This window comes from Macaca nemestrina, chromosome 15, assembly GCF_043159975.1.
Source record: "Macaca nemestrina isolate mMacNem1 chromosome 15, mMacNem.hap1, whole genome shotgun sequence".
NCBI lineage: Eukaryota > Metazoa > Chordata > Mammalia > Primates > Cercopithecidae > Macaca > Macaca nemestrina.
Genome location: NC_092139.1, coordinates 25116788 through 25144121, shown reverse-complemented (window position 1 = coordinate 25144121; position 27334 = coordinate 25116788). Strand labels below are relative to the sequence as shown.

The 27334-nt window shown below is 41.7% G+C and overlaps 1 long non-coding RNA gene across 1 annotated transcript; it reads right to left on the bottom strand.

Annotated features, from left to right (window-relative positions):
• Positions 1–3272: 3272 nt before the first annotated feature.
• On the bottom strand, positions 3273–8792 carry LOC139358820 (uncharacterized). The gene is made up of 4 exons (XR_011614324.1): positions 8684–8792; positions 8228–8342; positions 4188–4381; positions 3273–3337 (listed from the first exon to the last, which is right to left on the bottom strand). It is a non-coding gene; the product is annotated as an uncharacterized lncRNA (long non-coding RNA).
• Positions 8793–27334: the final 18542 nt, after the last annotated feature.

Sequence of the window (27334 nt, the reverse complement as noted above, 5' to 3'; positions counted from 1 at the left end):
CACCACGCCAGGCACCAATTCATAGTTTAAATCATAATAACCCTTCCCCAAAATTGAACTGTCTTTGTAAAACTAATGAAAGGCCACCAGGTTAGGGGAGAATAAGAGGAGCCTGAATTCTGCTAAGATGTAGGTGTAGTTAAATGACTACCATTCCAGAGTTCACAAGATTTGAAACTTCCACAATTCACTTTTGCATTTCTGAGGACCAGATGACCCCACTCGGATTTTCGACTCTTGGTTCAACCAGTCCCGTGGCCCCCGCACAGAAATTGACTCAATGCACGAGGCCCTTTTTCCATATCTCTATGACTGCACCCCCAACCATAAGCAGCATCCATTCCCCTTCCCTCTTTCCCCTCAAACTATCCTTGAAAAACCCTAGTCTCTGAATTTTCAGGGAGATTTATTTGAGTAATACCTCTGTTTCGCACATGACATGGCCAATCTTGCGTCCATTAAACTCTTTGTTTATTGCAATGCCATGGTGATTCACCAATCAGTGAATTGGTTTTGTCTGTGCAATAGGCAGGAAAAACCCATCAAGTGATTACAAAGGTACACTGAGGTCAGCCCCTTTTTGTTTATCAATCTCAGCTCTCCAGGAAATTTCAGTCATTGCTGACATTAGGTGCCAAAGAGGTGTATTGTGATAGTGTCTGGGAACAGGTGTGACCTGGGTATGTGGCAGAACTAAAACTCCAACTCAGGGCCGCCTTAGGCCAGGACCCACACTCAAGACCCACAGGGAAAAAGACAATGAGCGAGCCAGCGGGACAATGGCTTCAAGTAGTCAAGAGGAGATGATTTGAGGAAAACAAATAAGCACTTATGAAGACGGGGAGGAGCATGAAGAGAGGAAGAAGGAGGAAGAGAGCAGGAGAAGATAATTGAGGTTGAAGGTCACAGAGACAGGAGTAAGTGATAGACTCAAGAGTATCAGGTAAATTTGGAGACTTGAGGGAAAGAGTGGGAGGGGGCGAGAGATAAAAGACTACAAATATGGTGCAGTGTATACTGCTCAGGAGATGGGTGCACCAAAATTTCACAAATCGCCACTAAAGAACTTACTCATGTAACCAAATACCACGTGTACCCCGATAAGTTAAGGAAAAATAATAAATAAATAAATAATTTTTTAAAAAAAGAATATCAGTTAAATTTGGCAAAGAGAAACATCTCTTCTTTGGGATGGTGTGGAGGATGGGCGAAAGTTTGGGATACATTTTAGTGTAGGGAGCCACATGTGAGATAGAGGGGAACTATAACGGAGGCGTTTTTACCGTTGTAACCTTGAATTCTGGAGTTAGGAAGGTATCATTTATCTATTGCTCCATAACCAGGGGCTCCATGAAATAGTGGCTTACAATGTATTATTTCTCACCTCCAGCTTTAGTCAGCTGAGGAGTCAGCTAGGAGAGCTTGGAAGGCTGGGTCTTTTTTTCATCCCAGCTTCTTCCTTTCATGAGGGTTCCAAGAGGACGAGTGAAAGGTGCAAGATCTTGTGAGGCCTGAATCCTGGAATGTGACAATGCCACTTCTGCCATATTCCATTGATCAGATCAAATCACGATGTCGGCCCATACTGAAAAAAGCAGAGAATTAGGCTCTACCTCTACATGGGAGGAGCTGCAAAGTCCCATTTCATGGGGCACAGAGATAGGGAAGCATGATCTATTGTGGTCCTTATTACAACCATCCACCATAAGAAGGAGGCCAGGGGGAATGGGTAAAATTAGAAGTTTGAAGTTAAAAGGGGTGAATTAGAAAAGAGCAGAACAGATTCTAAGAGTCAGTGGGGGACAGGAATCAAGGTAGGACATGTCTGTTTTGTCAAACAGTTTGGAGGCAGCTGCATTAAATTGTATGGGCATCCCACTTTCAAAGGCTCAAGTCTGGACTTCTTCCGTGGGCCGGATTGTGAAAGAACATCAGTCATGATCTAGGCCCGACTGGGCCTGCCACAGAGTGGGTGCTCAATGAATGCTGATGACTGGACCCCACAGTCACGTTTCCTGCTGGTGTTCTTTAAGTCCAAGGTGCTTTACAGGAAGTGACATTTTTAGAATCCCATGGGAAAGGCAGTGAGCGGGAGAGCCCCTCTTTCCTGAGCGCCCTGTGCTCACCTGAATCCTTTTTCATGCTGGGTGTGCCTACTTCAGATACCAGGACTGTCAGGACTTGTGGCTGAATGTTTGACCTTGGCAATAAAATAGACTTTTCTTTCAGGAGAATAACCTGGGCTACTGAGTACGAGTAAGGTCCCTAAACTCTGGGACATTAACTCTTATTGAGTATCCCGGGTAAAAACATGGAGGAAACACAGCATGTCCCAAAAGGGAAAAATGGAGGCAAAGGGAAATATCTCCTACTGTCTTTCAAAGTGAACTCAGAGGCTCTGGGTTTAACTAAGGGAGGCTAAAGCCCAGATTCCAGCAAGGTAGCAGATCCTCGGGGATGGGGGTGATCTGGCAGAACAAGGGCTTTCTATCTACTGCTGGCCAACTTCATCTTCAGGGGAGCCTGAAATATGGTTTCCTCGTGTGTCCTGGCTGGTCTGGATGTCATTGAACCTACACTCATTATATAATAGTATTATTATAGGTTATACATTATTATATATTATAAATGTGCTAACTATATTGACATCATTAACATTATATATTATCATTGTATATTATTTAGGTTAACATATGTTAACATTACTGATATAACATTACTATTATATAATTATAATAGATGTATGTGTGTATATATTTTTATATATGCTGTATGTCCACATACCATTCAGGCGTATATTCAGGCGTATACCTAATATTCATTTCAGGCTAAATTCTCAGCACATTTGTTTTGTTCCTAAGTCACTTCCTGAGCCATCGACATAAAATCTTACATGCACCTTGCTCTTATTTTCAGCCTTGCCCACTAGAGCAGATGCTGTCAGTGGCCCCCCCCATATCCCCTGGGCTTTGCCTGTTAGGTGCCCTCAGGCCCGAGACTTCCACCTGCCAGCACCTGCACGTCTTTGCCTGAGAGCTCCACTGGGAGCCCCAGTCTCCCTGCACACATTGCAGGCTGGAAGAGCTGGAGAAATGACATTTTATTCCACTCAACCCAGCTCTTAATCAGTGACTAAATATTTAGCTCTAGTGCCCTTGGTGGGTGACTGACTTCCTGTCCCCCAGAGCTCCCCAGCGTGATTAAGCTTCAATTACCCACAACGGGAACATGCATGATCAACACCCTTTATTGGCTGTTTTATTTCTTGTCCTCCTGTTCTACCCCCATACTGGTGTCTCCTGGGGTCTCTTCTCAATAAACTGCTTTGTCCCATGATCTGCTTCCGAGAGAAGCCATAGGAAGACATTTTCAAAATTAGTAATGACTGTTTCTGGTCTCTGGCTTCCCTCCTTGATCACAATCAATGCTCATTGCTTAGACTCTGCTCCATCAGAGGATCTGAGACAAACCCCCGACTTGGTCCAGGATAGCCCCCGAAGCCCTATCTAGAACTGGCCCATGTGTCTAGTGTCCCCTCCAGTACTGGCCAGTCCTGTGAATGGGCATTGGCCTCCAGGAGTCAGGGTGGTTCTAGGGGACACCATGCACTTGTGAGTGGGCAGACCACCAGCCAGGAAAAAAACAAAAACAAAAAACAAAAACAGAACTGAAGAAGTCGTGAGGATGGACCTCTAGTCTCCGAGTGTGAGCCCAGGAGGCCTAAGCAGCCATGGGGATAAGTGGACACAGTGTGTCGCCTGAACAGCCCACTGTCCTGGAGGAAGCAGTGTCACAGGGCCATTGGTCTTATTTAGCCTGGCCCAGAGGATGACCAAGTGCCGAGCACTCTGAGCTGGAACCTGGTATCACAATTCTTTCGTTCTTTCATCTGTTCCCACTCCCTACCTCTTGGCCTCGCCATTTCTCTCTCTTATGTCAGATAAAGCTGGGAACCAGCACTTCTGTTTCCAGAACAATCTTTCAGTATCTGTTCTGCTGTGCTGTGAATTACGTTCTCAGTGCCCAGTCCCCATTTCTCCCAGGTACTTCTGGCAAACTCATTTCCTAAATGCCATTTTCTTTTTGGTCATTCCGTTTGCAAAATCTCCCATGGCTCCTTAATGCTTACAGGGGGATAAATGAACTCCCTTGCCTGGTATTCAAGGATCTCTACCATCTGGCTCTACCTGGTTAGCCTCATCAAATTCTGGGAAGATACATCTATCCAACCTCGGTGATCTGGATTCCTTGGCATCTCTAGGCACTGCGTGCTCATTTTCTCTTTTCAACTTTTGTTTATGTTGCTTTGTTATCTTGAATTCCTCTTTGCTTTTATTTTATATCTATATCCCATACATATGCCAAATTCCAGGACAGATTTCTGTAATAGGAAAGAATAGAAGAAAAGATGTATTCATAAATTGTCCTAGGGCAAATCTTGAATTAATTTAGATAGATTATTAAATAAAATCAAATAATAACATAATATTAAAATACAATTAAACTATTTCATGACATCATACATCTAAATAAATTCTAGGTATATTAAAATATTATATGTTATAATAAAAACACAAAAGTGGCAAATAAAATATAGGTAAAACAGTTTTTATATCTTACTTTATTTAGAGACAGGGTCTTGCTCTGTTACCCACGCTGTGGCATGATCATGGCTCTCTGCAGCCTCCAACTCCTAGGCTCAAACGATCCCCCACTTCAGGTGTGTACCACCATACCTGGCTATTTTTGTTTGTTAGTTAGTCTCACTGTGTTGCCCAGGCTGGTTTTTAACTCCTGGCCTCAAGCAATCCTCCCATCTTGGCCTCCCAAAGTGCTGGGATTACAGGTGTGTGGGTCACCATCACCAGCCCATAAATGTTTTGTAAGTCCCTAAAAAGAAATAGAATTTCTAAAACCTGGCACTTTGGGAGGCCGAGGTGGGTGCATCACCTGTGGTCAGGAGTTTGAGACCAGCCTGGTCAACATGGTGAAACCCCGTCACTACTAAAAATATAAAAATTAGCTGGGCGTGCTGGCACGCACATGTAATCCCAACTACTTGGGAGGCTGAGGCAGAATTCCTTGAACCTGGGAGGCGGAGGTTGCAGTGAGCTGAGATCATGACATTGCACTCCAGCCTGGGTGACAAGAGTGAAACTCCATCTCAAAAAACAACAACAAAAAGAATTTCTAAAACAAAGAAAAAAAGAAAGAAAAAGATTAGCAGAGTGACAATGGATAAGCAAAGTCAAGTGAAAAACTGCAAATTGGGAAATTTTTCACACTGAACAAGGCAAGTGTCTTATCTTTTATAGATATTCATAAGAAAACATTAAAGTGTAATTAAAAACTGAACAGAGAACATTAACAAACATTCTACTGTGGATAAAATATAATTAGACAAAGGAAAATAATGCAAGTTAGAGCAGTAGATTATTTTTTATACCTATCAAATTGGCAAAGTAAAATAATAAGAGGGATAACAATAATAATTTATGGCAAAAGTACACTGACATGGATAAAGCACATATTATCAGTGAGTAAAACATCTTAGAAATCAACTCAACATTTTTCAAGAACCTGAAAAATGATTACACAACATTTATGATAAGTCCACCTATGGAAAGGTATTCTAAACTATGTTTATATTAGTGAACATTTGAAAACCGACTCTCTCACAAAAGGAGAATGATTAAATAAATATATGTAAGAGGCAAAATTTGGTTCAGTTATTAGCATACTCGTCTCTAGGAATTTTGGATAGCAGGAAAATTAGTCCAGATTTAATATAAAACAAAAAAATGGAATAGAATTATCTATGTAAAAACAAACAAAAAGAAATGCCTTCGTAGCTCATTATCTCAAATATGCAAAAATAGGCACACACGTGGATGCACACACGTGGATGCACACACACTCAAATAATATATACTAAAAGGAAATACACCAAAATGAAGAATTATTAGCTATTCTGTGTGTAGAATCATGAGCTATTTTCATTTTATTCTTTTTTGCAAATTTTACATCAGAAATCTGTATTACTTTAGAATCAGAGGTAAATGAAATGAATATTTTAAAATTTCCAATTAATTTCAGCCACAAAGATGTCAGCATTCTTTAAAGGCCTGTATCGCACACATCCTCTGTACACCTTCCATCTATGCAAGTGTTTATTCTGCCAGTTCTTCAACGTCCACTAGTCTTGCCTCTCCAAACTAAACAGTTGTCTATTGGAAGGAAGAGATCATGTCAGGGGTCCAGTTCACTAATCTTTCCAAGGCCCCATTCCCTTCAGGGACTATTGATGGAGAATGTATAGGGCTGTTTAACAGTTAAGTGACACAATTAATATAAAGTACTATTGACAATGCCTGGAACATAGCAAGCACTCAGGTGAAGACCAAGGCGTTAGGGTCAGGCTGACATTGGTTCAAGCCTGGACTCTGAGATTTATTAGTGACAAGATTTTGAAAAAGCTCCTTGGCCTCGCTGAGCCACAATTTTATTGTTAAGTGAGAATCACAGCAGCTATTGTTAGCAAGCTGCCGTGATGTGGCATGTCAGGTGCGTTTAGTTTAGTGACTGGCTGCGGGAAGCACTTGATGAACAGCTGCTGTGGTGATTCTCCCAGGAGCAGTGGTGGTAGTAGCAGTACTTCCAGTAGTGATTTTCTTCCCCTGCTTTCCTTGTCACTCCATTTTAGTGGTAAACTTCTTGAGTGCTGGGGTTCTTTGTTAGATCTCATGCTCTGTCCCTTTCTCAGACAGGCACTAAGGCTGGCATCTTTCATTTAGGGGACGAAACATGACAAATTATTTCTCAGTATCAGGGACAAACCAGCTTTTTGTTGGCAATTCAGGGGCTTCTGAGGGAACAGCTAGTGGGTGTGTGGTTTCCATGAGCCCTCTGAATTAGATAAGAGTGGCCAATGTGTGGCAGCAATGAGTCAAGCTACCTGTGCACCTAACATAGAGAACAGGTATTTTGCTGGACTTGATTGAAGATATTCTTCCATGGCACCTTAGGTTTATATTTTCTATTTTGATTATCACGAAAGATAAAGATCTGTTGACATGTCTGCATTCCATGATAGACTGTAAGCTTCAGGAGGGAAAGAATCATGTTTCTTTTTCTTAACTCATCCAATAAATGTTTTGGTTTAACATTTCTCTCTTTTTCTCTCTCTCTCTGTCTCTCTCTCTCTGTCTCTCTCTCTCTCTCTCTCTCTCTCTCTCTCTCTCTCTCCCCCCACCCCCCCGTTTGTCTCTATCTCTATCCCTCACTCCATCTCTATGTATGTATGTATGTATGTATCTATGTCTATTTCTCTCTATCTACCTATCTACCTACCTATCTCTATCTATGCCAGACACTCTGCCAGTTGTTGAATATTCAGTGGTGTACAAAATAATCATGACTTTGCATTCACAAACTTAAACTCTAGTGGAGGACTATTCAATAAATAAATACACAAATAAGAATATAATTATAACAGGTGATGATTCTTTTTTAATGAAGGACAAGAACATGAGCTCCATGAGAGAGAACAGAATTGCAGTGGTGGGAGACTGACCTAATTTAGACAGAGGGGGTCAGGGAAGGCCTGCTGGAAGATGTGGCATTTACTTTGAGATTGAGGAGGAGTATTTCTGTCTAGAAGGGAATGATTTATTCAGTGCTGCATCTTTGGTTACTACTAATAGCACTTTTCAAGAGGATGCAACCCTAGGTCCCTTAAGAAAAAGAATTTTTTAAGTGACTCTTTGGGTAGAAAATCAGAGAATGAGCTGGGGAAAAAGCACACTGACCCAAGAAAGAGGAAATTTGTCAGGTGTGCCTGAAGACTGAAGGAGACTTGGGAAAAAGAAATAAGTGTTTAAGACTTAGACTGAGTCCCTGGCAAATGCTACATGTCAGGAACTGCTCATGGTGGCTTGTTTTTGAAAACAGACCCCACACAAAGCTCTGCTGATTGATGGCTTGTCTCTGACACATCCAGAAAACAAAACAGACAAAATATTTCAAAGTGGAAAAGAAAAATATGTCTGATATCCAGAAATAATTACTAACCAATTGAAATCTATTCTACAGTTGCCCTCAAATGCCAATGGGAACAACATTACATGACTCACAAATTCTTTTCTGTCCACTGTCTTAGCCAGCTTGGGCTGCCATAACAAAATACTATAGACTGAGTGGCTTATACAACAGAAATTAATTTTCTCACAATTCTGGAGGCTAGAAGTCCAAGATCAAGGTTCTTGCTGATTCATTTCCTGGTGAGGCCTCTCTTCCTGGCTTGCAGACAGCTGCCTTCTTGCCATGTTCTCATATGATTTTCCCTTGGTTTGTATGCAAGGAAAGGGAGTGAGAGAGTGAAAAAGTGAGTTCTCTGCAGTCTCTTCTTACAAGGACACTAATCTTATGGGATCAGGGTCTCTCTCTTATGACTCCATTTAACCTTAATTACTTCATTAGTGGGTCTGTCTTTACATACAACCATATTAGAAATAAGGACTTCAGCATATAAATTTTGGAAGGGGTACAAACATTCACTCCTTAGGATCTATTTATGTTCTGAAGGTCCCACTAATCACTGAAAAGTAGCTGGGTCCAGTAAACATGTTTTCTGTCTCTTCATGTCTCTCCTTTTCTCAAAATTCAAAATGACCTCAGGTCTTACCACATCTTAAACCCCATCTAGCCTTAATCCTGTGACCCGTGATCTGTTCTGCTGTTTCTAATGTAGGTGTAGCTGGCCTCTCTAGACTTCTCCCTCAGTTCTCCTTTCTACCTATTGATCATTATAAACATCAAAAAGCCAGGTTTGGCGGTTGCCTATGTCACAAAGGGCATTCTCCTTCAGCAAGCGGGACTGGGGAGTGGCTCATGACCACTCACATTTTAGTATTTTTCTTTCCTTGCTCTTTTTTGCCATGCCCCCTTTGTCTCCACATCACTTGTCTTACTTGCCCCTGACAGTATTGAGTGGCACAGACAAAAAGGGAACTGCTACCACCATCAGGTCTGAAGAGTATGTTTAGCACCTGTGGAGCTCCACGTTTGCAAACCAGCGGCCCAGCACTGACATTTTTGGCTTCTGCTAATTAGCTATTTCCCCTTCCTCCGGGATGGGTACTGCCCTCTATTTTGCCCAAAGCAAATGAATTAAGTTGTTTCCATACTTGAGGCCAACCCTTTTGTCAGCAGCAGCAACCTCATTGCTCTCCCCTCTAAGGCAGAGCTGGAGCTGGTTCAAGCGTTTCACCAATGACCAGCAGGAGAAAAAAAAAATCATTAGAAAATCAATTCTTACTTAATTGAAAATTTTTCCTCCAAATGGAAATAAAGTGGGTTTTATCACCGCAGGAGCCTCACAGCCTGGGTAATGACTGCGCTTTTGCCTTTCTGGGTTTCCCTTGGTAGACAGGATGTCTTCAGCACCCAGGCTCAGCAGCAGCACACACGCTGACTTCTGAGGGTCTGAGAGAGCTGAGGAAAGCAACAGCCTGGCTGATGAATCCACTCAGGATGTGGGCCAACGCTGTCCAACCAAAAGATGCTGAGAAACAATGCTGAGAAGTAAGATAAATAAAGGAGACTATAACCTGTTGGTCTCTCTTCTTGCAACAAATTCAAAATAACCTATTTTTTAGGGCTGCTTGTTTGTCTTAAGGATCTGCTATTGCCTGTAGCATTGAGACTCCCAGGAAGTGCTGAGCCATGGTCCCCAACATTTGCTGGGACAAATATGAATTCCATCTAGTTATGGGCACCACATCGGTACTTTAACACTCCAGGAGTGCTGACCAGAATGATGACTCACCCAGAAACTACAGCATTGGAGGGAGAATTCAAAGCATTGAGAGATTTTTGTTTTGAGAAATGGAAGTTCAGAGATGTGAGAGGTGTCTTCAAACCTGTGAATGGCATAGCCTTGCTTTGAGTTGCTGAAATGGGTAGAACTAGGGTGCTCCTCACAGGGAGGCAGACCATGATGTACTTGATGCAGGAGCTGTTAACAGAACTGCTTAGAAAAGTTTAGGATTGTGTTTAGGGAAGCTGGATTTGAGGAAATTAATATTTCAAGGCCACAAGTTCCTCCATTATCCCCTCTCAAACAAGTATCTATCTGTCTGTCTATCTATCTATCTATCTATCTATCTATCTATCTATCTATCTATGATCTGTCTATCTATCTATCTATCTATCTATCTATCTATCTGTCTGTCTGTCTGTCTCTATCATCTTATCTATCATCTATCTATCTCAACTGAACAACAAACCCCAATTCAACAAGCTCTCTATCAAAAGATCCCCTGGGAAATTGATAGCATAGTATTTGGCAATATTAGGCCATACTAATATCTATTTTAAAACTTTAGTTGCTCCTGTTTTCTGTAAGTTGAAATTGAGACAACTGGAAGGAGCTGCAATGTCTGTTTTTCACAGTGCAACCCCAGTCTACCTCTCTGGCTTAATGGCCTTTCCTTCTCTCTCCTGTAAGTCTTCTCTATGCTGTGGACACAGTGATATTATAGTCCTCACCCAAGAATGCTATGCCTTTTTCCATCAGCTTATCTTTGCCCATTGAGAAGGCTGCCTGGAAACCCTTTCTCCCATTTTCTTTGGGAAATACCTATTCTTCAAGACACAAATTTTGTGGGTCTTGCCTCTGTGCACCAAGAACAACTTATGCCAGCATTTTAACAGTCTTCATTATTTTATGCTGCAAATTTGTGTTTGTGTGTCTGTCTCTCCCACTAGAGTAAGGTCATATTCAAGGATAATAATCATGTCTTATTATTTTGGAAAAATTGTCTCTACAAGACCTGTTTGAAGGGATCAGCATTGCTTATCACATGTTCATGCCCTGAAATACATGAATAGAAATTAGTTTGTACCATGAGTCACACACTTGGAAATAAAATAGAAGTTAAGTGTCAAGTAGAAAAGTGCATAGGACTTTAGATTTGTCCAAAGGATGTCAAATATAATTGCCATGGTAGATCAAAAGCTGTGAAAGAGTTCTGGATGCCTTATAAAGACTGGGAAGTGAGGATAACAAATAACAGCTATTGCTTAATTTAAAAAAAAAATGATGATAGCTACCCAAGTAAGTGATTTTGCAGATATTGCCTAGTTCAATGCTTACAACAACACAATGAGGTAAGCACTAATGTCTGTGTTTATGAAGTAGAAGATGAAGACCCACAGAGTTAATTTTTAAGGCCACACAACAATTAGGGTATTGGTACTTGGCTTTAAACTGGTATCAGACATGAAATGCCATTTTCTTCAGCACTATGCAATAATGTCTCCCTAGATAAATCAAGGTGGCTTCAGAAACCTACCCCTTGGATGGACCTTTGTATTAGTTATCAATTGCTGTATAATGATTTACATCATAGCATAGTGTCTTAATACAAGAGATATTTATTGTCTCACAATTTGTGTTTGGCAGCTATCTGAGTGCATCTTAGTTGAGACCCTCTGCCTCAGGGTCTCTCATGAGGTTGCAGTCTCTTGGGCTGTGGTCTCATCTCAAGTCTTGACTGGGGAGAATTCACTCCTGAGCTCTCTCACATGACCAATGGCAGATTCTAGCTCCTCACCAGCTGTTGGCCACAGACATCAGTACTTTGTCACATGGACCTAATCTCAGACATGACATCCCATCACTTCTATTTGTTAGAAGTGAGTCTTGAGGTTCAATTATACTCAAAGCTGGGGGACTGTACAAGGACAGGAATCATGGGAGGCAGAGACAGTACATGCTATTTTAGAGACTGCTTCCCACCCCTGAACCACTTGCTGTGCTCTGGAACAGATGGCAGAATGTTCAGAGGAGGGGATGGGAAAGTGAGGCTGTCATCCGCCTCTGAGGACCTGAAGGGCATGAGCTGCCCGCAGTCTGAGGAAGATTTCCCTTTTTTACTAGCGATGTTTGTAAAGCCTCCACATCATGAGGACTCTCAAAAGCTGAAAAGGTGGAGATGCTCAGCCTCATTTTCAGGTGTTCAAACTCAGGCTCAGAGAGGCTGAGGTACAGGATTCTGCTATCAAAAGCAGAAGGGACTCTCAGATGAAATGCTGCCTGGACGTGTGATGAGAGTCAAAGAGAGAAGAATGGGATATTGTGATATAACAAGAAATATCTATTTGGTCTCTACCTCCAGTTGCTGAGACAAAGCTCCTAAAACCCTTGTAGATATAGGTGTTTGGAGAATCTTGTCTTCTGATGTTTGGTCTTTGACACCAGTTTCTGAAACAGAGCTCCTAAGACCTTTATAATTTCCTGAGTTGTAGGAATATCTGATACAGAGCTCCTAAGTTCCTTGGGTGATAGAAGCATCTTCTGTTCTAACGAGGTGACTTTTGTTGGGTTCCTGGATAGCTCAGGATGGGGTTGGTTGCCAAGGGAACCAATCATGTGATTAGAGCATTAAAACTTTCAGTCTCGCTCCTGACCTCTGGGAAGGATAGAGGGGCTAAAAGTTGAGTTGATCATCAATGGTCAATGATGTAGTTAATCAGTCTTACATAATGAAACTTCCATAGGAACCCCAAAAGACGGGATTCAGAGAGCTCCCAAATTGCTGAGCATGTGGAAGTTCCTGGAGGGTGGTGTGCCTGGGGAGGGCATGGAAGCTCTACATCCCTTCTCCCATGCTTCACCCTATGCACTTTTTCCACCTGGCTGTTCATCTGTATCCTTTGTAATAACCTTTATAATACATGAATCAACACAAGTAAAATGTTTCCTTGAGTTCTCTGAGCCACTCTAACAAATTAAATGAACCCAAAAAGGGGTTTGGGGAATGCCCAGTTTTTTGGTTGGTCAGAAGCAAAGGCCATAACCTGTGGCTAGAGAGACTAGCATGTGAAGTGAGGGCAGTCTTGGGGACTGAGGTCTCAATCTGTGAGATCTGATGCTATCTCCAGGTAAACAGTGCCCAAATTTAATTGAACTGTGGGGAAGGCAGCTGGTGTCTGTCGGAGAATTATGTGGCGTGTAGGGAAATATCTACACACATTTTGGTGACAAGAGGTGAACTTTTCTGTGCAGCATTGAGTGTGTGAGAGTAGGAAAAACAGTTTGCTTTTTCCTATTGCTTCCACTTTGTTTTTTTTCCTATCTCAAACAAGGAAGAAGGACAGAAAGTTCCTATGCTGGGGGAAGGTAGCATAAGACCATGCCTGACCTCCCAGCTGCTTCTGCTCTTCTGGATCCCTCACTTGGCATGTATCTGCAAGTTGTTTGGAGTGACCTTTCTCAAGGTTTGTGTACATCAAGACTGGGTTCTTGATAGTATTTCAACATTTGGATTCTCTATATTTTAGTTACAAAAAGCAAAGCCCCACTTGCAACAGGTTGGCCTTAACTTTGTTAGATAATCAATAGTACACTAATGCAATGGATTAGAAATATGTGGCAAAGGACTCCTGCACAAACTTTTTGTTAATGAAGCACGACTGACTTTGTGGCTACCTGAAAATGTCCTTGGGCCAGCTTTATCCCACGTCCATATTTTCATATTGGGTTCCCCTTTAAGTGGTCATTTTAGACCTCAGTTAGCCTTCCCCCTAGAAAATAGAAAATAACCATTGTTGTCAGTTCTGGGTCTAGAGTGTTCCCAAGTCTGTTCACTTTCTGACCAATTGGTCTGAAATATTTAGTCTGAAATAAGAAGGGGAATAAAGGATCATTGGTATAAATCAGGTATGGGAGAACTTATCAAAGTTCAATAAACATAAAAGTGATGAATTTTGAAGTCACACAATTAACTCAGGATTACATGTGCAATAACTGAGTAATTACACCCTTAATAATGCATTGAACTTGTCAAGAATACTTACTCATTCTGCTCAAATTTTTTAACAAGATAGCCTATAGCAAGTGACTGTAATTAGAGATTGCCTCTGAAAACATCGACAGCTCCTAATTGATACCTTTTATTATAAAGCTAGATGCCAAACATTTGCTGTTGAGTGGATTAAGGAATAATATTAGATGTGTTGAGATCATAATACCTACTTGCAGAAATCTCATGTAATTAGAAAAAAAATCCAGTTCGACCCATCAATCACGCAGGTAAAGTTGGTTCAAGTTTGCACTGGTTTGCTTTAAATTACAGCCTGACAGCGATTGCTATTGCCAGGGCTGTCAGGAAAAGAAAGTAGAATCAGAAGCAAGTGGGAATGGAGATGGGATCCCAAACTGCTTCCTTTTTTCCATGTGGATGGTCAGGAGAGATGGCACTGGGAGAATGCAGATGGCAAAAGGTCTCCATGTGGTGAGGGAAAGGAGAGACTATATTTGCTTTTGCCTTTTGATGAAAGATTATTTTTTCCACATCAAGGTTGATATTCAGGGCTTTTTGTTGTTGTTGTTGTTCTGTATTTTCTCAACAGCTATTTGAGACAGGACTCTAACATTCGTAAAGATAGAAGAGAGAAGCTGTGGTTTAGGAGTGTCAGGGAGGTTCCCCACCCTCAGCCCCATCCCCAGGGTTTCTTTTCTGCATGATTTCCTCTAAATCCAGAGTTCCTATTACAGGGAAGCCTTGGGAACATTTCTGAAGGAGGCAAATGTTTTCATAGGCATTAGGGAGCAGGTGAACAACCTCCAGATAGCAGTCACCTCACGGCCCATGAGAGGCAGGTTTCAGGTCGTGAGGAGCTTGAGCTCTGCCCTGTTTGGATCCTCCTCTGCCAGGGTTAGGCACCATGGGATCTGAAGCAGATAAGTTGAGTTGATCACCAGTGGTCAGTGTCTTTGTCTGTAAAATTAACCTTACAGGCAAGACCCTACTGATGCAGGGCCAGGGCATGGGTACAGATGGAGACCCTCATACCAATGACTACATATTTAAAAGCTATATATCAAGCCAGCAAACTGTGAAATCAAACATTTTCTATTCTCCTACTTTGACAGAAACACCTTCAAAAAGAAAATGTGTAGGCCGGGCACAGTGACTCAGGCCTGTAATCCCAGCGCTTTGGGAGGCCGAGGCGGGCGGATCACGAGGTCAGGAGATTGAGACCATCCTGGCAAACATAGTGAAACCCCGTCTCTACTAAAAATACAGAAAAAAAAAAAAAAATAGCAGGGCGTGGTGGCGGGCGCCTGTAGTCCCAGCTACTCAGGAGGCTGAAGCAGGAGAATCTCTTGAACCCGGAAGGTGGAGGTTGCAGTAAGCCGAGATCGCTCCACTATACTCCAACCTGGTGACAGAGCAAGCGATACTCTGTCTCAAATAAAAAAAAAAAGAAAGAAAATGTGTAAAACTATGATATTTATATGACTGAAAGACATCAAAATATAAAAGGTGTTCAAATGTAATTATTATTGCATGGTCCCGGATGTGCTATTAGTAAACAGAGATACTGGGTTAGTCATAAAATAAAGATGCATATTATTCTCAAATTATTTTATATTCATTCCATAAAATTTATTTATTCCTTTGAGTTCTCAGCAAAATCATTAACTATGTTACTATAACCAAGATTTTCACACAATTTTGTTCTATTGGCAATAATGACCTGAGCAATTATAACATAAAATGTGATTTATTCAAAATGTGTATATATTTTTATGTATTTATATTTTACATCCATAAAAAATGCAAACCAAGTCAATTTTGGAAATGTAAAAATAATTTTAAAATGTAAATGTAAAATCTAAAAAATATATTTTAAGTGTTCTCAGAAAAGTCAGTATTCTAAAATATTGAAAAATACTAAAAGCAAAAGGAAAAAAAGTTTACTTAAATAGGCAAACACAAAATGGAAAGTTAAATAAAATGGCATTTTAGTGTATTTATGATTTAATTAAGATTTTGTAGAAAAATTCAAACAAAGCCACAACTCTAGGATTCAATATTCATCTAGTTGTCAGTGTAAAAATGTGGTATCATGCTTCATGCATGTTATGTCTAGACTAACATATATTCAAATATCAAAGTTCTACGAATTGCTTAACATTGCAAAATATTCCATGGCTGTTCTGAGGGACTGTTGTGAATACTGGACTGATTTGTGAATAACTCGAGACTCAACATTGGAACACAAAAAGAAGCAAGAAAATGGTTGCCGGAAATGATACTTCGTTACAGAAGAATCTTTTGCATTCATGCAGAGAGGAAAGATTTGACAAGCTAACAGATTTATCTTTTGTCTCTTCTCAAATCCTCCTCAACCCCAGAGCAGTGTCCATCTCTGAAGACAGCAGCACAACTCACAGACCTCATGACATTCAAATACAGTCTCCTTTGGTTTCAAGGACACCCACTGGGCAAGAGGGGTGACAACTATTTCCCTGGGATTTTAATCTTGTTAGTCATAAGAGTGGCTTTATAGGACACTGGCTCGCGCGTGACAAAGACATTGTGAAGTATATACCTTTTTTAAAAAACTTTATTGTGGAACAGCTTCAGGTTTACAGAATTATGAAGATATACTTTTTGAAGATATGAAAGTGCTATATGTTTCCATACATCCATTTTCCCCTTTTATTAGCATCTTACATTAGTATGGCACATTTATTAGAAAGAACCCATATTGTTATTATTAACTGAAATACATAATTTACTCAGATTTTCTTAGTTTTCCCCAAATATCCTATGTCAATTCCAGGATCCTACCCAGAATACCACATAGTGTTTAGTCGTCATGTCTCCTTAGAATCCTCTTGGATGTGACAGTTTCTCAGACTTGCTTTGTTTTTGATGGCCTAGACAGTTTTAAAGAGTACTGGCTAGGTATTTTGTAGAATGTCCTTCAATTTGAATTTGTCTAATGTTTTTCTCATAATTAACTTATCGGTTTTTGGGAGGAAGACTACAGATGCCATTCGCATCACATTATATCATCAAAGGACGTGTCACTCTTGATATTGACATTGATCACCTGGCTGAGCTAGTATTTGTCAGGTTACCTGACTATAAAGTTACGTTTTTCTTCCTTTCCACATCATCCTCTTCGGAAGGGAGTCAATATGCACAGCCCACACTTAAAGACTGAGGAGTTTTGCTCTACTCCCTTGAGGACACAGTATCTACATACATTATTTGGAGTTCTTCTGCATGGGAAATTTGTCTCTTTCTTTCCACTTATTTATTAAATAATTCATTTATATCAGTATGGCCTCATGAATATTTATTTTATACTTTAGGTTATAATCCAATATGACTTTGAAGCATTCTATTGCTCAAGTTGTTTTAGCTTTGGCCACTGTGAGTCCTTTCAGCTGGGTCCTGTGTCCCTTAGACATACCCCCATAATTGTGCTGTTTTTCTTTTAATCTTGTTTGAGCACTCTTTTACTTTTCAGCACTGCATGATGCTACAGGCTTATCTTGTGTATTTTTTTTTTTTTTTTTTTTTTTTTTTTTGCTCCTGTGCTAGAATCAGCCATTTTTTCAAGGAGACCCGCCATGAGGTTTCAATAAATATATTGTTATGTGTATGCTCACAAAATGCAAGTTCCAGGCCAAGGAGATGGGCCTCTCTTTTCCAGGTCCAAGAGCAATGCTGGTTATACTCTCTACATCATGGAGTTGAAGGGACAGTTAAAAGAGTTCATGTGAACAAGGTGCTTGGAATAGTTCCTGGCACACAGTAAAAGCCCAATAAATGTTGACTATGATTATAGCTGCATGCAATAGAATCTTTGTCGTGTCTCACCAGTGAATGCTGCTTGTTAGCAGCAACCATGGCAGTAGAAGTAGGAGCCAATATTTAAATTATACTCTACAATGCAGAACCATCCAGAGATTACTCATATGCAGATGATTTCTATGGCTTATTCTCTGGAGCAAACCTTTTTAGTATTGACCCATATGGGTTGCCCTGTAAGTAAAGAAAAGTCATCTGTTACCTATCTCACCTAAGATGAATTGCCCAGTGGATTAGTCTGTTCTCATCCTGCTATGAAGAAATACCCAAGACTGGGTAATTTATAAAGAAAAGAGGTTTAATTGACCCACAGTTCCACATAGCTGAGGAGACCTCAGGAAACTTACAATCATGGCAGAAGGCACCTCTTCACAGGCCAGTGGGAGAGAGAAATGAGTGCCCAGCGAAGGGGGAAGCCCCTTATAAAACCATCAGATCTTGTGAGAGCTCACTATCACTAGAACAGTATGGGGAAAACAACCCCAGTGGTTCAATTATCTCCACGTGGTTCCACCCTTGACACATGGGGATTATTACAATTCAAGGAAAGATTTGGGTGGGGACACAGAGCCAAACCTTATCAGCCAGTGTCTTTTATTTGAACCCTTTTTTTAATATGTAAATGTCTTATGTAGTGTCACATTCTACTTGCACTTTCTTTTTTTCCTTGCCTCTACTATGTACACTCTAGTCTTTTGGTGGCTTGATGCTGAAGTGGCTCCCTTACCTCTGCTCAACCTGATCTCCAGCTCTAAGAACTCCTTCTGTCTAGGAAGGAGAAAACTTTCTGTTGGAAGTTGAGGCAAAACACTCCAGGAGGGGACAGCTCCCTGGGGCTGCACAGAGTGACCATGTATCCAAGGCTTGCTGGAGCCACTTGAAGTCTTAGCTCAGTTCTTTTACATTTAACATCTTACTGCTTAACTCAAGTATCATTTACTATCTATCTATCTATATATATATAGTATATATAGTAATATAAATATAGTATATATATATGTATGCTACTGTTGGAATGTAAATATTTTGGAGGAATTTCAGTCAGTTGGGTAAATAAGACAAATGCATGAAACTGTAATAAAGCATTCTACAGTAGCTGTCATATTACTGTTGAGGAGGAGAAATTCTGGAGGAGATTGATAAGGAAAAAAAAGGAGAAAGATGTTACACATTTCCTGGGTAGAGCTACAGTGCTGCTAAGGGTATAGACGCTGGAACCAGATGATCTGGGCTCAAATACTAGCTCTGCCACTTGTAAGTCATGTGACCTTAGACAAGTCATTTAACTTCTCTTTGCTTCACTTCCCTCATTTGGGGATATTTTATACCTCCTTCAGAGGCTTGTTTTGAGGATAAAATGAAGAAATATGCACAAAGCACATAGAATAGGGATTGGCACATATTCAGAGCTATATCAAGTTTATGCTATTTTTACTAGATGTCACATGCACCATGCCAGGGACTTCATGGGATATTTCATTCTGCCTTTTATGTAGCCCTGTCAGGGCTACTTAATCTAACTTTTAAAGACAAACTCAGAGAAAGAGAGACTGAGGATCAAGGATGCTTATGTATTGGTAGGAGTGAACTTGGCATATATGAAGCCAAGGAGTCCCATTTGGGTAGGAAGAAGGATATTATTAGGTAGCTAGAAACAGTTCCTAGAACCTGCTGAGGTTTGGCGGGTTTGAGAGTAAAGATGGATCCCAAATAATGGGATGCAGTGACCAGATTGCCTGGGACTGCAATCTGCCTCTTCCACCTACTGCGTGGCCTTGGGCATATGGCTTAAGTGCTTTGGAACCTCAATTTCCTTGTCTGTAAAATGGAGATAACCAGTTCTACCTACTGGGGATAGTATGTGTTTACACGCACTTATCAGGAGAAAGTATTTATCTTTATACATGTAAAACCATTTTTACATGTATATCTTTTTCACATATAAGTGGCATTTATCTATTTATTCCATGTTTTTTCAATTCTGTGGTTCTGTTATTTTTAGCGTCCAATGTCAATTTAATACCAGGTCTTTAGAGGCCGAGAAAGTACTGTCACTTTCAATGTAAACGTTAGATATAAAATGAATCCTTGTTACAGAAAGGATCAAATACAAAATGAACATCCATCTTAGAAGAGAAAAATGGAGCAGTAGAATCTCATTAAGATCTCCCCCTCTCTCCTCCATCTCTTCTGCTAAACTCTCCTTCTAAATTACAAACCCACTTCTTGGGACTTAACCCACAGCCCTGGGCTTCCCCAAACTCTGCCTGTGGTGACCTCCAAGGCAAGGCCTGAAGGAGGGTGTGGAGCTGAGGAGTGGACTTGTAGCTCAAAGGAGATAGAAACTGCCGTAGGGGGTATACAAATTCTTCAGCTTAGAAGAACTTCAGAGTTAGACATCATTAAATCATTAAACAGGGCACCTAAGGGGAGTTAATATGCAGAAAAGTAGAGCTAATTTGAGCTCTCAAGTGACTAACTCAGAATTGCCCACTTAAACTCTGAACCCTTTAATTCATTTGAGTACATTCTAGATTCCAGAGAAGACTTTTTTCCCTCCTTCAAACTTTGGCCCTCCCTGATAGGCAAGGCAGAGGGTGGAGGTAGCTTTCTTAGAGTGGAGCTCACCACCCAGAAACTCTGCAGTATAAATCTGCAGGCAAAGGTTTTTTGGTTTTTGTTTTTTGGTTTTTTTTTTTTTTTGGCTGAGAGTAACAATTATTAGCTACTGCCTAGAGCTCCTCACTAAGGCACAGATTTTAGTAGATTTCAATCCTGCCAGGACATCCTGAGATAAGATTAGATCAGTGGTTTTCAACAGAGGGTGATTTTATCCCCCTGCCCCACTCCAGGAGTCATTTGGTAAAGTTCGAAGACAGTTTTGGTTGTCTTGGCTTTGGAGGCAACAGTGCTACTGGCATCTGGTAGGAGGAGTTCTGGAATGCATGAGACGACCCCCAAAAGAGGATTATCTGGCCCCAAATGTCCATAGTACTGGGACTGAGAAACCCTGGGTTAGACCAGCAGAAGGTATTAAGTTGGTGCAAAAGAAACTGCAGTTTTTGCAATTACTTTCAAAGACAAAATCTGCGATAACATTTGCACCAACCTACCAACCTAATAACTTCCCATCAGGCCACTCTTCCTGAATGCAGAGAGCTACCAACATTCTCTGCGCCCTTTGCTTCCAATTTCTAGCTCTGAAATATGGGCATAAACATATCTGGATTTTGAACTCAGAATATCTTGCCTTGAAATTCAGTTACTTTATATTTCTAAGCCTCAGTTTTCTCATCTGTAAAATGGGGATTACAACAGTCATCGCTGGGTCGTTGTATAGAATTTACTCTTTATGCAGTAAGCACTCAATACATGCTAACTGTTATTACTGTCCCAGGATTGAAGGGTCCTTGTTTAGGAAAACTTTACTTCCCAAAGGGACATAAAACTTATTCCAGGCCATGAACTTCTGAATCCTAGGCTCCTTTTGCCATTGTTGATCCTATTGCTTTTCCTCAGGCCTCATTTTCTCCCAAATGCAATTGTTGCAATAGGGCTAGATGGCCAACTTCCCCCATTTTAATCAGAATCTCTGCCAGAATGAGCTATTGAAAGTGACAATCTAAACGGGTTATTCTCATGCCGAGTCTTGCCACAGGGCCCGCTGCCTACATAATAAAATTTGTTTCTTATCATGCCCTCAAGGTCTAACTCTTACCCTTAACTCTTAATATTTGTTCGGCTCCACCTTCAGCTGTTCTCACCTTATGCTATTTCCCTAATACATTGGCCCATGTCTTCCCTCTAAGATTCTGTTTTTGGCATTGCCTCTCTCTCTCTCTCGAGTGCTCACCCCTTTTTAAGTTGTCTTATCAAAGATTTATTTCCCAAGATTCAGGCCAAGACACAGCCTAAAGCCCAAGGGGGTCTAGGCCTCCTTTACTTGCATACCCAAGGCACAGAGGGCATGCTTTAGTTCACCAAATTCCTTGCAGTGTTGGACTTTTGGGAAATTGTCTGTTTCACTCCTGGTTTGTTTCAGAAACATACTCTCCTGGAAATAAACCATTGGAATCAGACTTTTCTTTTCTTTTCTTTTCTTTTTTTGAGACAGAGTCTCGCTCTGTTGCCCAGGTTGGAGTGCAGTGGCCGGATCTCAACTCACTGCAAGCTCCACCTCCTGAGTTCACGCCATTCTCCTGCCTCAGCTTCCTGAGTAGCTGGGACTACAGGTGCCCGCCACCTCGCCCGGCTAGTTTTTTGTATTTTTTAGTAGAGATGGGGTTTCACCATGTTAGCCAGGATGGTCTCGATCTCCTGACCTCGTGATCCGCCCGTAATCAGACTTTTCTATCCCTCTAATTTTGTCAGGAGTCCGTTACAGCTACAAAACTTCCTAAATCTCCAGCTTGATTTTCCTGGGGTTAAGAAATAAAACTCCACTGTGTTCCTTCGTAGCTCTATGACCCTGAGTGAGCTATTTAACCTCTCTTAGCTTGTTTTCTTTTTTTTAATCTGTAAAATTGGACTAATAGTCTCATTGGTATCTTTGTGCATATTAAATGAGAAATTTACATAAAGTACTCAGCACAATGCCTGGTACTAGTGCTCACTGACAACTATTTTTCGTATGGTAGTCCCTTCAGCCTTGAAGGGAGAAAACAGAGACTTTGATGAGGTGCGCAGTAGACCAGGCATGCCGATGGGGTACAATTATTCACCTGGAAGGCAAAGGAAGTCAGGAAGTGGAAATGAGAATATTTAAAAAAAAATTTTTTGCTATGGTTGAGTCATGCCAGGCTGGATTGTCATTGCCTAGGCTGGTTCTGGAGCATGTACACGTGTGTGTGCTCATGCATGCCTGTGTGCAGGCATGTGCATGCAAGAGTGAGTGATGAGGGGCTCAGTATTGAGCAGCACAGTTTAGGTTTAGAAACAGGATTCATCCACGGGCTTCTGCTCTGACCACTGGGAGAAGCGCTGAACCCTTCAAAGCCAGGATAAGGGTCTCTAAAATGAGAAGGTGAACAATAAAACCCTGGAAGACCCGAAAGCAGTTGAGAAGCATAATAGCCCTTTTGTTGCAAGCCCCAGAAAACAGGGGAAAAATAAACCTGGTCTGACTTCACCACTCCTGAACCGTAAAATGTTTACCTCGGGAGAGGGTAGGGACCCGAAGGAAGGAAGGTTTTCTGTTGTCATGCTCTCTTCTAAGGATGTATCCTGACCCTTGACCTCAGGTCTCCTGGGCCTGAACATCCCAGGGCCTGAAGAATGCTAATGCAGTGAAGCGCTTAGCCATTCAGCTTCTGGGCTGAGCTCAGCCTCTGCTCAGCATTGCGTCCTCGGGAGCCTTCCTTCCTCTCCCTGTTCTCAATGTCTCCATCAGTGTAGTGAGGCCATGACTCCGTCATTCTGCAGATCTGATTCTGGGTGATTCCATGTTGCCCCACAGGGTCTGGGTCAGAACCTACAGCATGCTAGCCTTGTCAAGGCAGGGCCTCTCTTCCCCAGGGTTGTGTCTCTGGCCCAGGCTTCCTGCACTTCCTGTTCTCTAAGAGAGCCACACAAAGCCCAATGTCACCACCAGCTCCCGCCCCATCACTCTGCTTGTCTCCTGTGAACTTGTCCCTGGTTTGTTTCAGAAATGCATCGATTTAATGTACTGCTTGAACTTACAGATATCGGGGTCAGATGTGCAGAGTTCCTAGTGGGATGTCCTTGGCAGAACGTTGAGCTTTTCGAAAGTTTAGTATTTTCAGCTATCAGGAGGCAATGATGACAGCCTTTCCCTTATAAAGTGGATGCTGTAATTAGAGGCGGGCATGCAGGTGGAGCACTGAACTCGGTACTTGGCCCACTGCAACTACTTGGGAATGAATTGTTAAATGACAGTATCTGGGTTTAGCCCTTTTCAGAATTGCTGTCACTTTACACTTGAATGCCAGTTCACCTCTGGGGGTGTGGACTAAGCTGCAAGTGGTTCTGGGCAGCAGGAAGCCTGCTATAGCTCTATACAGCGTGATTCTTCCGGCTTTAAGGAGATGGGACTTCCCTAACCCCTCCACATCCGTGCGGTCATTCTGCCAGCTTCCAGACAATGTTTATCTGAGTCCCTCGAAGTCCCAGGGAGCAGGTCATGCGGCAGGACAAGAAGACTGTGGCTGAGGACCTGGGGAAGGCCCTGTTTCTGGCACTATGTTTGTGCTCCACGTCTGAGTGAGGCTGCTGGGGATGCTGGAACAGCAATCTGAAAGCAGGGAGGGCTGGGGGCATCATATATGATGGAACTGGGATGGAAAGCAGGCCTGGGCCACACACAGGCTGAGAGAGTGGAGTGGCCTGTGAGTCTCAGAGATTCGAGTAACAGGTGGGCCAGTTGGGTCAGTTTGGGCCCTTGAAGAAACAAACACAAAGAGGAGACTAGATATGCAAGAGATTTACTGGGGTTTGGGGGTAAGGTGGGGAACGTTTTTACAATATAAGAGGGGAGAAAGTGAAATTAGGTGGGGAGAGCCTTCAGACCATGATGCAGGTAACACACCCTAAGGAAGGACAGAGAAAGAGAAGGATTGGGCAGGAGAAAGTTCACACTGTGGCACAGTTCTGATAAAGTTCTGGCCAGGCCCATGGCAAAATTGCTCATGAGCGGGATCCTGAGTAGGGCAGGAATAGCCCTATTCTGATACTCTCTGATGTGCTGGGTCTTGGCTGGGATCAGTCAGGGGAAGTTTGGCCTGACAATAATTGAAGCGTGGAATCAAAGGTGTGGCAGCTGGGGCTGTCAACCACTCATGCTTTCCTCAGCGGGTTCCTCTGAGGGAGATCGGAGCAGGGCAGCTCCATGGCTGCCATAACAGCTGAAATGATTTCTTTTTAGAAGCTTCAATCATGAAATTGTCTGTGATAAGGCTGATGGTCTCACTTTCCAACTGACACACGCGCACGCACACACACACACATTTACTCATTATGCATACATGAGTATACAGACAAGCATAAACAATACACATGCAGATGCATAAACATATAGTGTGTCATGACATAAATACTGAACAAGATTTGAGTCTAAAGTCTGTTATGAACAAAATATGTAACCTTGAAAAAATCCTTTTTATTGAATTTATTTTTCTTACCAACTATATAAGTAGAGGCAACACTCAGACCTTGTTTGGCTCTATCATTCTATGAGTTTATGGATTACAGTACTCTTACAACTAAGATCAGCACAAACAGACATTGTCAATGAAAAGTCCCAGCCAGGCAGAGAACAAAGAGCACACTCATTCATTTAATGTACATTCATTGGATATTGAGAGACAATGCTGGGCACTTCTGGTAGGTTGGTGAACAAACCACATGGTTCTTGCCCTTCTAGACCAATATTCAATGGGAATACAAAGGGAAAGAAGAAATGAAATAAACAATCGTGGGCATTTGCAGAGGATAAGCAAGATTCAGTGTCAGAGAACTGTTGAGAGGGGGAACTCTTGAGAGATTCCACACAATGTTCATTTGTCCAATGTGAAGGGCAATTTATCCATTCCACACATATTTATGGATCATTTGCTGTGTGCCAGGCATGGTGCTATCTGTTAGGTTAAGTGAGTTCTCAGTCAAAACCATGGACAAAGGCCTCCTTTTGGACATTTTCCCAGACCTGCTTGGCTCTTTGTTAAAATGGTACTTGTCACAAACTTGTTGGTGCAACTCCTGTTAACAAAAGCATTCCACAGCTCACGTTCTTTGTGTTTTATTTCCCACTGTGAAAAGGGCAATATTAAGTGAGCAAATGAAAGGTCTTTGGCTTAGAGTCAGGGGACTGTTGCTTTCTTCCAGCTCTGCCACATAGCTCTGTGCTCCAGGACCGTGCTGTCTTTCTGGTTCTCAGTTTACCTGCTGCTAAGGTGGGCATGAAATGACATCTTCCATCTCATCCAGTTCCCAGGTTAGTGCATAAAAATATTGTTTTTATTTTCTGTGGAATTCCAAAAAGTATTTCTGTTATATCAATTCATAAGTGTATGTTTCAATTAAAAAATATTCTTTGAAGCAACAAAGAAACAAAAGAACAATTTTGCTGAATCCCAACCAATTCCTTCCAGAAAATTTATTATGATGATGTTGTATTTTATTTTTTGAGACAAGGTCTCACTCTGTTGCTCAGGCTACAGTACAGTGGTACAATCACAACTCACTACAGCCTCAATCTGCCAGTCTCAAGTGGTCCTCCTAGCACCCAACTAATGGTTTAGGTTTTTGTAGAGAAGAGGTCTCACTATGTGTCCCAGGCTGGTCTTGAACTTCTGAGTTCAAGCAATTCTCTCGCCTCGGCCTTTCAAAGTACTGAGATTACAGGCATGGGCCACCATGCCTAGCAGGACATTATTTTTAAACAAAATTTACATTTGGCTCCCAATTCTACCACTTTCTAGCTATATGGCCTTGGCCACTTTACCTATTTATTTAGAGCCTCAGTTTCTCCATTGGGAAAACAGTTTCCAGGTAGATCCTCCTTCTGTGCTTCAGTGTTTTGGCTTAGAGGTAGAGGTGTTTTGGCTTGTTTTGGAAATCCAAGGAGAGGCTCTAATTAGAGCCACCAAGCCCAACTATTTCTAGATTCTGATAGAATGGGTTTCCTCCTTGGGCATCTCTCTTGCTTTCACACTTTAAGACCCTGAGGTTGCAGGAAAATAGGGTGACTTTTGTTAAACAGCTGCAACTCGGCAGTTGTGTTGGAGGTCATGGTGCTCCGTCAGAGGCAGCTGTAATGTGTTTATTTATCACTGCCTACTGTCCCTGCATCCCCCTTCCCTTCAGTTTGTTCTGCCCAAGGCCGTTGGGGTCCGACAGAGATCAACAGTGTTTCTACCGAGATGAAGCAGTTCGTCAAAACCTGAATTAGATGTTAAATCTTTTTGAAGTAGGGAGGAGGTGAAGGGAGGGAGGAATCATATTGTGCTAAGAATTTATTCTGTGTTGTTTCCTGTGAGATAATGTCCCCGGAAAGATTTGTTACCAAGCAAGTTGCAAACTGCTGTTTCAGGCTGATAGGTGTTGCCAATTCATTTTGATGAATTCTGCCAGTCAGAAAAGTATTTTTCCCTTCTTTCATTTGCTGGGGTTGGCTGGAGATGGACAACAGTTTTAAGAGCTGGGATGGCACACACTGGCATGCCCAGGGTATGTGGAATCAAAGATGCTTTGAGAAATACTTGGTGCTGCACAGAACAGTAAAATATCAGGCTAAAAATGGTCTATCCTCCACTCTCAGCTCCCAACCACGTTCTCAGCTGCTGCTTTTCCTAGTTACTTACTATTGCTCCATTGATCCTTCCCTCCCAGACTACATCCCTGTACCCTGCTAGCTTCTAAACAACCCTAATGTCTCCATCCCCACTAGGTGGGGAAGAGGTACAACCAAGTAGACGCTGGAGTCAGACAAAACCAGGCAGAAGTTCAGTACCCTCTCTAATGGATTGACCTGGACAAATTACATTTCTGTGACAACCAATTTCTTCATCTGTAAACTGGAGGTAAACATAGACTGGGTCTCTCTCACTATTTGAATTCTCACTATCTACAGGCTTGCTATCCAAACACAAGAGCTGAATAGATTCAGATATATATATTTAAACAAATTCCTTACTCTCCGA